Below are 13,429 nucleotides of genomic sequence, written 5' to 3'. Positions count from 1 at the left end.
AAGGAACAAAGGCTCCCTTCTGCCTTATCTCCAGCCAATCTGGATCCTAGGAGAAACTTGTTCAAATGCTTTGAGGAAGACAGGTATACAATTAGGTGTTATCTAACATCTTCGCTAAATGTTTGGAAAGCCCAAATTAAAATTCTGGGATGGGAGGCATTTATTTTCCAAACAAGAGAAAGGTAGACTGTTCGCCTTGTGTGCTCATCCCTCTGTCCCAGGAGTCAAGTCCTATTCTGGATGCTCAATCCCCAAAGGGCTGAAACTGCCACTAAAAACCAGTTGGGAACAGCTGCAACCACCTCTGGGAAGACCAAAGGCCACTAAGGGTCTGACCAGGGATTGGTCTTTAAATCCAATTGTATTAAAGGCAGATAACTTTTTCATTGTTAGGTAATTAAGTTCATTTCTCCTTAACTTTCCATAATGTCTTCGGTTTTCACTATTCTCCAGAAACTACCCTTACCATGTTACCACTGATTACCAGTTTGCTTATGATGCACTTTCTTGCCTCACTCCAACTTGGGCTCCAGAGCTTTTACCACTGTCTAAGCCCCCTTATTCTTTTTCTTGAGTCTGTGTTCTTTTTTTTAGTCTTAAACTTCCCTTCTTAACTGGTTCTCATCTCCTTCCATTTCTCTTGATCCCTCCCCTGGATCTCTTAAAGATTCCACTCTCTAATCCCATCCTCTAAATGCCAGTATTTGACAAGGACCAGACCCTGGATCTCCCTTTGTCTCTCTCTACAACTTCTCCCTCAAAGAACCACCACTCTACCCTAATTAATCCCAACAATGTCTCTTGCAGGTGAACTACTCACAGGTATTGTCATCTGTAATAACCCATCCCAATTTCCTTGCCTTTCTTAAGACCAGTGTCATTCTTTTATCTCCAAGTTCAACACTGAGGGGTTGTCTCTGCCTCTTCCCACTCCTTTGTCCTCCTTATTCAATCAGACCACAAGTTTGTCCCCTTGTCCAGCTAAATCTTCCAACTCCACTCTTGTTTCCATTGCCACCACTGTAAAATGAGCCTTCAAGGCATGCCTACATAAAAATCTCAGCCTTCAGGACCCCTGAGTGCCTCCAGCTCAGGTGATGATCCCAGAGTCCTGGGATCAAATCTCACATCAGGCTCCCTGCTTGGCAGGGAGTCTGTTTCCCCCTCCTTTTCTACCTGCCAGTCTCATTGCTTGTGCTCTCTCTCTCTCTGTCAAATAAATAAATAAATACATTTTTTTAAAAAAAGACTTCAGCCTTCTAACTGGTCTCTGCTGGCATAATCCTGAGTCCTGACTCTAGGCTCTATGAAAAGGTCATATTTTGCTCTTATACTCCCCTTAGATCCAAATAAGACATTTGAGTCATTCTGATCATTTCTTCTTTGGATTCACAACTTTTTAAAAAAGATTTTATTTATTTATTTGACAAAGAGAGCCACAGCAAGAGCAGGAACACAAATGGGGGGAGTGGGAAAGGGAGAAGCAGGCTCCCTGCCAATCAGGAAGCCAGATTCGGGGCTTGATCTCAGGACTTTGAGATCATGACCTGAGCTGAAGGCAGATGCTTAATGACTGAGCCACCCAGGTGCCCCTGGATTCACAACTCTTTAAGTCAGATGCCAAGAATGAACTCACCTTCCATCAATCCCTGTACCAGTGATATAATGGGATATTAGATTAATCCTCCTGTTGATAATTAAAGATCCTAGACCAAAAAAATGTTAAACAACTGTTTGAAGACACTGGAGATCAGTTTTGGACAGACTGGAGGGGATTTGACCTTTAAAAGAAGGATAACACACTAGATTAGATTTGTATTTACCCATCTTCTCCTTAAGGATGGTGTTTTGTGGTGAATGGAAACAGAGCTCAAACAGAAAGCATCAGTCCTACTTAGCTAAGTGAAAGGTCAGAATTTAGGGCTACCAAAGCAGCTATACGTTCAAGAAGGGAAATCTTGGAAAGGAGGGAGTCACAGAGAAGGAATCCCAAAATCTGTGTAAAAATTCCCTTCAAGCCCTTGGACAACTCTGAACTGGACATTTCAGGGAAAGAATCCAAGAAATCCAGCAGAAAGCAACAACTTAAAAGACTGAAAGTCCATACAAAGATTTCAATAGCTGCCTGATACTGAGGAGAGTCTGAAGTTTAATACCACCAATTTAGAGAACCCTAATTTTCTAATAAAACCTCAGAAGAGCCATATCTTAGTAGTAAGAATTCCATCCCAAGACTAAAAGCTATCGATTCTTGGCCTTTTGGCTAAGATCATGTGTAGTATCTGCTCTTATCAGTTTTATATCTGCTACATCTTCTGTCGAAGAATAAAAGATAAATTCTAAGATTAAGAGAAAAACAACCTAGCTATATAACAGAGCCTGAATGAAGTCTCTAAGTGATCCATTAGCAATTTAACTGCCATCTAGAACACAACTCAACACTCTCTGGAGTAAAATAACTAAACTCAGAGTCTCCACAATGTAACATCCACAATACAGAATGTACAATTAAAAAACTATTAGACTTATGAAAAAGCAGGAAACTATACCCATAATCAAGAGAAAATGAGAAAACAGTCAGTAGCAATCCATATGTTGTAATTAACAGACAAAATTTTTAAATAACTATGATAAATATGTTAAAGCCTCTCTGGAGTGATACAATGGATGAAAGGATAGGAAGTTTCCGGAGAGATACAAAAATCCTAAAAAATAACCAAGTGGGGATTAAAAAACTAAAAATTCTAATATTTGCAATCTTTTAAAAAATGTATTGAATAAGATTAAGAGTAGATTAGACAATGTAGAGGAAAAGATGGGTGAATCTGGGGTGTCTGGGTGGCTCAGTGGGTTAAAGCCTCTGCCTTCAGCTTGGGTCATGATCTCAGGGTCCTGGGATGGAGCTCCATATCGGGCTCTCTGCTCAGCAGGGAGCCTGCTTTCTTCCTCTCTCTCTCTCTCTCTGCCTGCCTCTCTGCCTACTTGTGATCTCTCTCTCTCTGTCAAATAAATAAAGTCTTTAAAAAAAAAAAAGATGGGTGGATCTAATAACATCATCCAAACTGAATCACAGAGAGAAAAAACACTGAAAGAAATGAAAATAACCTTATGATTTTTGAAGTAGTAAGAAGTCTAACACACAGGCTGGAATCCCAGAAAGAGACAAGAGAGAGAATTGAACAGAAGGAATGTTCTTTAAAGAAATATGGACAAAAATTGTTTCCAAATATTATTGAAAATATCAATTTATAGACGTAAGAGGTTCAGCAACACTTGAGTAGGACAAATACAAAGAAAGCAACATTGTCATTTACATTTAGAAAATCAAAGAAAGAGAAAATCTTAAAAGCTACAAAAAGGGGTGAACCATTACATACAAAGGAACAGTGATAAGAATGACAAATAATTTCTCACCCGAGACAATAGAGACCAGAAGACAATAGGGTGGTAGCCATAAAATGTTGAAAGAAAAACCCTGTTAAAATAGAAATCTGCATCCAGTGAAAATATTCTTTAAAATTGAAAGTGAAATAAGGATATTTTGGGTAAATGAAAACTGCATTTATCATCAGTAAATTACATATGAGGAACATTAAAGGAAGCCCTTCAGGCTGAAGGGATGTGATACTGTATGAAAATTTAAATCTACAGAAAGTTACAAAGAGCATAAAAATTGGTAAATAAGTGGGGAAATATTTTTAATCTACTTTTTGATCGTATTCATTCTCCACAGAAGGGGAAGCTGTTGATTCTCTTCAGGCTGCAAGCATTGACAGTCTTTTTTCTGTAGGGTCTTTGCATTCTGCTGCTTTTTTTTTTTTTAAAGATTTTATTTATTTATTTGACAGACAGAGATCACAAGTAGGCAGAGAGGCAGGCAGAGAGAGAGGAGGAAGCAGGCTCCCTGCTGAGCAGAGAGGCCGATGCGGGGCTGGATCCCAGGACCCTGGGATCATGACCTGGGCCAAAGGCAGAGGCTTTAACCCACTGAGCCACCCAGGCGCCCCTGCTTCCTCTTTTTAAAATGCTCTCCTCCTCTCTTCCTGTGTTTAATTCTTACTCATTCCTCAGATGGCCACACAAATATAATTTCTTCAGACAATTTCTCATTGCCCTCCTTCCCCGCCACATCGTGTCCCATGTCTTTGTCCATGCCTGGGTGCCCTGCCCGGTCTCCCACCCTCTCTGGACAAGGCACTAGTTATGCCTCTAGTTATGCCTGGGTATGCCTCGTTATGCCTCAGAACCCTAAGGGTGAGTTCACACAACCACTGCCAAATTCATGGAATACACACCTACTTGTTTAATTTTCACCTGCCTGCCAGGATAGTCATCTTGTCTGAGCTATTCAGATCTTCTTGACGCTGATTGAATGCTAGTCTGAACATCTCGTCACCAACTGAGGGATTATTCCTGCCAAGGAAACCTTCTTTTCCTCAATCCATCCAGTCTGCTGTCATGCCAACCTAGTTTTGCTCCAACCTTTTTCTAGTAAACGCCATTCTGTCTGCATATAACTGAGATTTGGAAATGCGCATACGTAGAAGCAGGAGAAAGGCAAGAAGATGTAGGAGCCCACCTTAGGAGAGAACCACCCCCCAGGTACTCCTAGAGCACCCTCCTAGCACTCATGACTCCATACTGTAGTTGGCCGAAAACCCTGTCCTTTTTTGTTGTCCCAAGTGCGTAACAGAGTCTGGCTGTATACATGCATTCAATCCATGTTTGTCAAAAAAATAAATGAAAAATCGAAGAGTCAGGAAAGACCAAGGGAATGGATTTGCTAAAGCGAAGGAAGGAAAGTTTCAGGAAAGCATTAGGAATCCTATTCTTTGCTTCCCCCACTCCTCTTGCAGCATTGGTGTGACAGCTGGTAGGTAACAGTCACCCAAGAGAGGCTGTATGAATGCCTGTTCATTCCTGATGCTAAAAAGTACATCCTTCAAGCTATGCTTCCTAAGAGGGTTTCTGTGAAGGTCATTTTTTTTTTTTTGTACTAAAAGGCACTACATATGAGGTTAAGTCGCATCACTGCCATACAGGCCTGAGAATAATCAAATAACACACTCTTAGGATAGTCCCTGCAATATCTGAGTGTACTTGACATTTACATCTAATTCAGTGATGCACAGTCCTGGCGTGGCTGCTTTTGAGGTGCCGGTAACTACCTCGAGGACATCAACAGACTCTCCAAATGAAATGAATTTACATTCACCTTAATACAGATTCCTGGGGCCCACCTCAGACATATTTAATAGGGATCGGTGGATTGGGCTTAGAAATCTGCATTTTTATTACTTTTTTAAAAAATATTTTACCCATTTATTTGAGAGGGCGAGCAAGAGAGAACATGAGCAAGGGAAGGGAGAGGGAGAAGGAGGAACAGACCCCCCCGCTGAGCAGGGAGCCTGACTAGGCCCAATCTCAGGGCCCTGGGATCATGACCTGAGCTGAAGGCAGATGCTTAACTGACTGAGCCACGCAGGTGCCCCGAAATCTGCATTTTTAAATAAAGAACGCAGATAAATCTGATGCAGCGCTTCGGAATCATTGCTCTTTACCAGTCCTGTCATTTTCCAGATAAGCAAACATGAGCCAGAAGGGTTAAAATGACTTGCCTACAGTCATACCATGCCAGAATTAGGGCCAGAATCCAGGCCCGCTGACTCCAATTCCAGTGCTCTCTCCATGATAGTGTACTGCCTCAGAGTCCCCAGACCATTCATTGCTCCTGGCTTCAGGGAAACTGAGCAAGGCTAAATAAAGCAATCCTGCTCTTCCCAGTCTTGCTCCTAAATCCCTTGCAGCCTGCAGGGGCAGGGAGAGGGCCGGGCAGCAGGTGTGGTGTAATGCAATCAGCTACAAGGGGCTTCACCAGCCACCGGTCTTGGTGCAGAGCTGTAAACACCTGCAGGAGCCATGGCCCCACAGGTGTGCCAGGAGCCCCATTACCCACCAGCTCTTTTCCTACCCGGGCTCTGCGCAGCCTCTCCCCACTGTATTTGCCAACAACCCCTCCTCAACTCTGTAGCTTCCTAGAGATAAGAAAAAAGAGGAGACGGCTCTGTGTGTGTCTCCTTGGAATGAACAGCGCTGAAAAGGGAACCTAGAAGTTGTGAGTGGAAAGGCTGCCTGGGCAGTTTCCATAGCAACGCCTCCATCCCTGCCCTGACAGCTACGTGCTGTGTGGTACGTGCACTCTGCCAGGTCCCTGGAGGGCACAGCTGTCCCTGGCTTGCTCAGGGTTCAAAAGTAAGTTTTTAATTCTGGTATTCAGATAATAATATACAAGGCATTTATGGGACCTGGAACCAGTAGGAGCTGAAGGCACGTGTCAGCAGACCATCCAGGGAGGGTCCAGAACTTAGACACCTTCACATTCCTCCTCCTGCCACAGGTCTCGGCATGCAGCAGGTGCTTAAACACTGTTGGCTGAGTGGCCCAACGAATGAGAGTTTCTTCGAGGCTTTGGGAAGCTCTTCTGCTCGTTGAGGTTAGAAAAAACCAGAGCGGGGCAAGCAGCAGAGCATAAAGGGGAGGAAAGCCCTCCCCAGGTATGGGGGTGCACACACTGGTCTCCAAGTGGCTTCTAAGAGCCTCCCCCCTTCACACTGAGTGTCAGCTCCCCCCCACACACACACCCTAGGCTGACAGCCACCAGTTTTAAGGAGATGGTTACTAAGTGTTACTCCCCCTAGGGACCTGCACACCCCTCCGTCTGTTGAACTTTATTTGCATACCACCTCCCTGACCCCCAACACACACACACACACACACACACACACACACACACACACACACACACTTTGGGAGAAAGGTGTATGGCAGAGAATCACGAAGAATGGAGTTTCGATCCCTTGTGATGAAAATGTTTTTAGAAAAGGGTAGGAAATAGGTAGGTTCCTCAACAGTAACAAATATACTACTCTGGTAAAGGATGTTGATAATAGTGGAGATTATGGATATGGCATACAGGGATGCATGGCAATCTCTGTACCTTCCTCTCAATTTTACGGTGAACCTAAAAACAGTTCAAAAAAATTAAATCTTTAAAGAATATATATATTTTTAAAAAGGGTAGGAAAGACTTGGATTTGTGCAAATAAATGATTCGCCACGATAATCACAGCCTGGACTGGATTTAAAAACACGTATCTTAAATATCTTCCTTTGAGAGTAGTTTTCCTATTTGACAACAGCAAACAAGTCCGGTAAACCAGGTAGGTAAAGAAGCTGAAGACCTTTTGGGGATAAAAGACGCCTTTGGGCTTTAAGGAAGTGATAAAGAGTTGGATTTTTTTTGTTTATTTTGGTTTCTGCAGAGTCAATGAGTAATTTAGGAAATACTCCGTGGGTGTGTCCCCTGATTAGCCACCCTCCACCCCTCAACAGGCCTGGGCTGGGCTGGGACTCCTGCCCGGGAGGGGTTCGGGGTGAGAAGGAAGGGGGTCCCTTGGAATGGGTAGACACACAGGCAGCAACTGCTCCCCCTCTCCCCACACGGCCTCAGACCTCACCCACTCTGACACCCCCAGTCTGCCAGCGCCCTCTCTCCTTCACTTGCTGCAGGCCCTATGCTCAGGGTCCGGGGTTGCTGAAAATTGCTGGGGAAGACTCAGCTGAGCAGACCACCACCACAGACGGCCTATGGAGCCCTCACAGCGGTCCACCCACTACCCTCAGGGCCTCCTCGAGGTTTGCAGCTTTCCCCACAATAGCTATCTTAAATTTTAAGCACTGTCCTGTCCTCCTGTCCAGTCCTCCCGTGGCTGGGCCACCATCTGCTCCCTGAGGAGCAGCAGATAACTTATCTCCCATTTTCCAGAGAATATAGAGGCCCTGAGGCTGGAGCTCTGTCACCCCACCCCAGGCCCCAGGTTACGTCTCTCAGGGACCAGTCCTCCCCTTACCACATCAGTCCCCAAGGAAGGAGATGTGTTTGCTCCCGCCCAAAACTGGGGTCTCCGTCCTGATCCCGAGTTCACTTCTTTGATAACTGGCCCCAGAAGCCTTTCCTTTCTGCCACAGTCAGCCCGGTCACAGGAACACGACAAGCCTCTGCTGGCTGTGTGAAAACACAGGGCAAACAACAACAAATCCTTGACCCTCTGTCCCTTCCTGTTGCCATTTTACATCGCTCTTTCCCTCCCCAGGAAAAAGAAACTTTATGTAAAGACGAAGGAATTCTTCTGGAGAGGTTAAATATTCACAGGGCTTTTTTCTAAATCAATATTTAAAAAGCACACCATGAAAAACGTCTTCTTTCTATGCTGGTCCTGTTCCTGGAGGCCACCTTTCCTACCGGCCTCTTCCCAGCCCAGAAAGAGGTCTGTTTCATACCCCTTCTCTGGTTTGACACTAGCTGTTTCCACACGGGGACAGTCGTTCCATATTAACATATATAGATTGGCCTTATTTTTTTTGAACACGCCACAGAGTACTTCAAAGTACACATAATGGGCACATTAAAATGTGACAAGTTGTCTATTGACAGATGTTTGGCTCTACCTTCTGCCATTTCAAATAATATTATGTTAATAATCTCGTACATACATCATTTTGCATGTGAATATTTCTCTTTTTTAAAGATTTAATTATTTATTTGAGAGAGAGAGAGACAGAGCACAAGGCGGGTGGAGAGGGTGAGGGAGAGGGAGAAGCAGACTCCCTCTAAGCAGGGACCCTGATGTAGGGCTCCCCAATCAAGAACCCTGGGATCCTGATCAGAGCTGAAGGCAATTGCTTAAACTGACTGAGCCACCCAGGTGCCCCTACATATGAATATTTCTATAGAATAAATTTCTAGGTTTGGAATTACTGGATCAAATTGCATGAATACTGGGAAATTCAACTGATAGGACAAAACAGGCCCATCACAGTAAATATACTACTTTATATTATGTCTTATTCCCACCAGGGATTCAGAGGGACTTTTTCCTAAGGGTCTGACCAACAACTGAGCTATCCAACCTTTTTTTTTTTTTTTGTCTTTTACAGTCTAAGTGATAATTATATTTTAGTGTAGTTTTAATTTTTTTTAAAGATTTTATGTATTTATTTGACAGAGAGAGATCACAAGTAGACAGAGAGGCAGGCAGAGAGAGAGGGAAGCAGGCTCCCTGCTGAGCAGAGAGCCCCATGCGGGACTCGATCCCAGGACCCTGAGATCATGACCTGAGCCGAAAGCAGCGGCTTAACCCACTGAGCCACCCAGGCGCCCTAGTGTAGTTTTTAATTTTATTTTCTTTTACAGTTAGTGAAAATGGTCTTTTTTCATGTGTTTAAGAACCATTTATATTTTCTTTCTTGTAAACTATTCATATCTTTGACCCAATGGTCAAAGATATGAATAGAGTGGGTTGCTCTTTTTGTTATTGATTTGCAGAAGTTCTTTATATGTAAATCATTTTTTATGGTAGGGTACCTTATTTTTTTCAATTTATGGTTTATATTTTAATTGTGCCTATGTTTTTGTTTTTAATTTTTTATTTTTTATAAACATATATTTTTATCCCCAGGGGTACAGGTCTGTGAATCACCAGGTTTACACACTTCACAGCACTCACCAAAGCACATACCCTCCCCAATGTCCATAATCCCACCCCCTTCTCCCAAACCCCCTCCCCCCAGCAACCCTCAGTTTGTTTTGTGAGATTAAGAGTCACTTATGGTTTGTCTCCCTCCCAATCCCATCTTGTTTCATTTATTCTTCTCCTACCCACTTAAGCCCCCATGTTGCATCACCACTGCCTCATATCAGGGAGATCATATGATAGTTGTCTTTCTCTGCTTGACTTATTTCACTAAGCATGATACGCTCTAGCTCCATCCATGTTGTCGCAAATGGCAAGATTTCATTTCTTTTGATGGCTGCATAGTATTCCATTGTGTATATATACCACATCTTCTTGATCCATTCATCTGTTGATGGACATCTAGGTTCTTTCCATAGTTTGGCTATTGTGGACATTGCTGCTATAAACATTCGGGTGCATGTGCCCCTTTGGATCACTACGTTTGTATCTTTAGGGTAAATACCCGTGCAATTGCTGGGTCATAGGGCAGTTCTATTTTCAACATTTTGAGGAACCTCCATGCTGTTTTCCAGAGTGGCTGCACCAGCTTGCATTCCCACCAACAGTGTAGGAGGGTTCCCCTTTCTCCGCATCCTCGCCAGCATCTGTCATTTCCTGACTTGTTTATTTTAGCCATTCTGACTGGTGTGAGGTGATATCTCATTGTGGTTTTGATTTGTATTTCCCTGATGCCGAGTGATATGGAGCACTTGTGCCTATGTTTTGTTGTGATGAAACTTATTGTGGTAAAACATATATAGCATAAAATTTGTTATTTTAACCATGTTGATGTATACAGCTCAATGGCATCAAGCTCATTCACATGCGACCATTTAGCTCCAGAACTTTGCATCTTCCCAAACTGAAATGCCCTACCCATTAAACAATATCTAACTCCCCACTATTGAATTTATCATTGTTTTCTTTCAGAACTTTGGCGTTTCTCTTTTCCCAGATTCTTTTATTTTTTTTTTAAATCTCTACATTTTTCTTTTGGTCAGTGCTTCTCAGCCCTGGCTACATTCTAACCACCAGGGGAGCTTCTAAAAATTCAGGTCTAGGGTGCCTGGGTGGTTCAGATGGTTAAGGGTCTGCCCTTAGCTCAGGTCATGATCCCAGGATCCTGGGATCCAACACCCCCCAGCACCCCCTTGCTCAGCAGGGAGTCTGCTTCTGCCTCTCCGTGCGCCTGGCACTCCCCTGCTTGTGCATGCTCTCTTTTGCTCTCTCTCTCTGTTAAATGAAATCCTTAAAAAAATAAATAAAAATAAAATAAATTGTTAAAAATAAATAAATAAATGTTAAAAAAATTTTTTTTTAAAATGTCTAGGTCTTACCTCCAGAGATTCTGATTTAAATTTGGGGTGAAACCCAAACACTGGTAATTCTAAATCCCCCAGGTGATTCTAAAGCTCACCCAGCACTGAGAAGCATTGTTTTTGCATATTTCCAATTTTATCTTTTTTTTTTTAAGATTATTTATTTATTTGCCAGAGATTGAGAGAGACAGACAGAGAGAGAGCACAAGCAGTGGGAGCAGCAGGGGCAGGGGGAGAAGCAGGTTCCCCACTGAGCAGGGAGCCTGATGCAGGACTCAATCCTAGGATCCCAGCATCATGACCTGAGCCAAAGGCAGACACTCAACCAACTGTGCCACCCAGGCATCCCAATTTTATCTTTTATATTTAAGTCTTTGACTCATCTGGAATTTTTTTTTAATTTTGTTTATTTGACACACAGAGAGAGAGAGAGACACAGCAAGAGAGAGAATACAAGCAGGGGGAGTGGGAGACAGAGAAGCAGGCTTCCCGCTGAGCTGATAGCATGATGCTGGCCTCAATCCCCAGACCCTGGGATCATGATCTTAACCCACTGAGCTCCCTGGGGGCCCCTCATCTGGAATTTATACTAAGGTAAAGTGTGAAGTGAAAGTCAACCTCATTTTTTTTCTAGATTGGCTGTTCGATTATTCCAATACCATTTAGTGAGTGTAATCTACCAAAACAGACTTCAGAAGAGAGAGAAATTCCTGCCCCCACCACTTAGTATTTGCGTGATTTGAGGCAACTTATTCAAACTCTCTATACCTCAGTTTCTTCATATGTAAAATAAGGGTAATAATAACACCTCATAGAATTGTTTTGAGGATTAAAAAGCCTTATAAATTTAAAGTTCTAAGAACGGTACCTGGACCTTAGTAAAATAGTATGTTAAAATTTTCTGCTATTGTATATTTCCATTCAGCAAATAAACACATGCAAAGCCAACACAGATATGATAGAATATATTTATATATAAATATACACATGATGTAAAATTAACTCATCTTAACCCTCATCTCAGTGGGTTAAGATCATGATTCATAGGCACTGAACGAGCACTGCAAAGAATCACACTGATGTGTTAGCAGTGGTTATGTTTAGGGAGATCAGAAGATCATGAATCCTCATTCATTCTTCCTTAGCCTTTCTTCTATTTTTTCAGTCGCCATGTGCTCGCTTCGGCAGCACATATATTTTTTCAGTCGCCCACAGGGAGCAGGTATTGCTTATATTCGGGGATGGAATGGTGGCAGGGGAGGTTTCAAAAATTGCCAAGCACGGTCTGCCGCTCTGGATCCATCCCCCAGCACGTATGTTGCCTTGCCCAGCGCCCGGCAAAGAGCCTGTTCTCTCTGTTGCATCCGTGTCATGGACAGCGTTCTCGGGGGTGATGACCCAGATTAGAATTCTGCCTCCAGGCTGGAATGAAGAGCATTTTCTGGGTTATTCTAACACAGCCGATAGCCCTGGCCTCCGGTCTGTGTTGTGCTAGCACTTTATCAACCAGGTCAGAAAGACCTTCTCAAAAACCTTGCAAAAGCCTTCATTTTTTCTGTCAACAGATATGGATTAAGTGCCTATTATGATTAAGCTTTTGTCTATTTCCTTAATAGATATTCTATTATAGATATAATATTAAGGAACAGAAAAAGTCAAGCTGACATACTTCGTTTTTGAACTCTCAGGCTGCATGCTGGTGATTGTTGCTTTTTTAAAGTCTTCCAAACTTTACTACTACCACTATTTATTTTGAACAATCGAGTCCAGAGCCCTGTGTAGGACTGAAGCCAGATTTGGCCAGCAGTATTTGAGCAAGCAGCATTTTCCCCCCTTGAACGATCCAAATGACTTTTACTTAACTATCTTCCCCCACGACATCTGTCATTGCCCTAAAATGACCTGAAGAACATCACTGGGGCCATTCTTTTATCCTGCAAACCTCCCAGGAACTGGGATATGATTCCTTTTCACCCAGAGTCAAAAACACAGAACAGCAAAATCCTAGAAACTCATCCCTTATCTTGGCACTAGTATGGGAGAAAGTCAAGGCGACTCCAGACACTTTCAAAGAGCTAGAGAAAATTTCTCCCACCTCATTCAAATTCTTTACAAGTATAACCTTCCAAATATCATCAAAAATACTTACTCTTTAAAAAAAAATCTGGGGGCGGCTGGGTGGCTCAGTTGGTTAAGCATCTGCCTTTGGCTCGGGTCAAAATCTCAGGGTCCTGGGATCAAGCCCCACATCAGGCTCTCTCCTCGGCGGAGAGTCTGCCTCTCCTTCTCCCTCTGTGTGCTCTCTCTCTCTCTCTCAAATCTTTTTAAAAATTCTGAAAATAAAATCAGATCCATTCTTTCCTAATGCACAAAGGACTGCTCTAAGATGATAGATGACAGACCAATACTTCAGAGAGCTGAAGTCTGCACAAACTAGATATGGTAAGTGGTAACTACAGGAAAGGCTTTTTCTAAATTTTAGGAATTTAGAAGGAAAATAGGTATATGACCCAAAGTTCTTTTTATAAGTGGTCC

The 13,429-nt window shown here is 42.9% G+C and overlaps 1 non-coding gene across 1 annotated transcript; it reads left to right on the top strand.

Annotated features, from left to right (window-relative positions):
- The first annotated feature begins 2,243 nt into the window (after positions 1-2,243).
- On the top strand, positions 2,244-2,439 carry LOC116596703. Its single transcript, XR_004288284.1, has one exon. It is a non-coding gene; the product is annotated as a U2 spliceosomal RNA (small nuclear RNA).
- The last annotated feature ends 10,990 nt before the right edge of the window (positions 2,440-13,429 follow it).

Source organism: Mustela erminea, chromosome 7 (genome assembly GCF_009829155.1).
Source record: "Mustela erminea isolate mMusErm1 chromosome 7, mMusErm1.Pri, whole genome shotgun sequence".
Classification (NCBI taxonomy): Eukaryota; Metazoa; Chordata; class Mammalia; order Carnivora; family Mustelidae; genus Mustela; species Mustela erminea.
Note: the sequence above shows the minus strand (reverse complement) of the source record. Positions and strands in the feature narration are given on the sequence as shown.